Source organism: Batrachochytrium dendrobatidis (genome assembly GCF_000203795.2).
Source record: "Batrachochytrium dendrobatidis JAM81 unplaced genomic scaffold BATDEscaffold_9, whole genome shotgun sequence".
Classification (NCBI taxonomy): Eukaryota; Fungi; Chytridiomycota; class Chytridiomycetes; order Rhizophydiales; genus Batrachochytrium; species Batrachochytrium dendrobatidis.
In genome coordinates this window covers 195,415-196,864 of record NW_006281107.1, presented here as the reverse complement: position 1 = coordinate 196,864, position 1,450 = coordinate 195,415, and positions in this window count along the sequence as shown.

Below are 1,450 nucleotides of genomic sequence, written 5' to 3'. Positions count from 1 at the left end.
GACAATGCAGCTGTATTAGTTGTATGATACAATTAATCATGGTTGGTTCATCACCATCAAATATCAAACGTTGATCACGTATACATTGATTTGTAATTGCATGGTCCGTTGGCAATACACACTATGATATGATTGACAAGTTGTTGATTTGCAGTAATCAGATGTGCATCACCTGTAACATTGGATACAATTGACGAGTTGTAACCGCCAGTCAACAACCATTGATATGTTGGTGATTGTATTGACTACATGATTGGTATTGATTAGCTGTCATGATCGATTGGTGAGCAATACAATCCACATTGATTATGACGTGTTGCAACTAGTTGATATATGCAGACTCGACTGATGATCGAGTATATGTTGATGAGTAACTCTGCCACTGTTGGTTTGGATTGGTCATTGCTGCCGCTTGTATATGCAGTGTATTCATATGTGATGTATTGAATGTATCAGATGGTGTCATGAAATGTTGGACAATATTCATGATTCAAATATTGACAGTCAAACATTGATTAACCAACAGTTGTACGATTATACAACTGACCCGTGTATTGACAAGTGATCAATATCGATCCAGTCATGGTTGAAACGGTGTATCACAGGACTCGAAAGTTGACACATTATTGTTGTGGTGTAATATTAGCAACTACACACAACTTGACATGAATGACAATGTTGATGTCGAAACTGTCAATGTATTACAGTGTATTGGTCAACAGTGACTGCAATCAATGATAATATTGCAGTCAATTCAATCCAATTGTTGATTGGAACAATCATTATTCACTTGTCAGATTCAGCATATAAATGCATGTTTTGTAACACATTTACCAATCCAACAATTGACTGATTAACAATAATTGAATATTAAAATGTTGAATAAAAGACTCGAGTCATTATATGAATGACGTAATCAATTGAGTTGAATTGACACTCGATTGAACAATACAAATAAACACATGACAAATGTTTAATTTGACAGTTTTAATTTCACACAAAATTGCTTAATTCAAAGTGTGAATTTGTCTCATTCTTCACACGCCATTAAATTTTGGATTTAAAGTCCAATTTTGTCTCTTTTACAAACTAAATGGAAAACACTTTACATTCAATACCTCAACAACCAACCAATGGAAATAGAAACTCACTTTGATGGAGAATTGGATAGCAAAAGACCACTTGACGATGTTTCAACACTAATTGCAGCCTTTCAAGCAAGACCAGGGTCGCTTCTCGGTAACACTGACTCGGAACTCATCACTCCACTATGTGATGGATGGGGTGGAGACCAACTACAACGCATGGGACTCGCTTGCTGCACTTGAAACAAATGGGACTGTTGGATCCAGTCCACTCATAATCAAATCACATAGTGGTACTGGACAAGGCGTCGCTAGTTCAGTGTCAGGAGCGTCAGTGGGTGTGAATATCAGACTGGTTTCGGGGG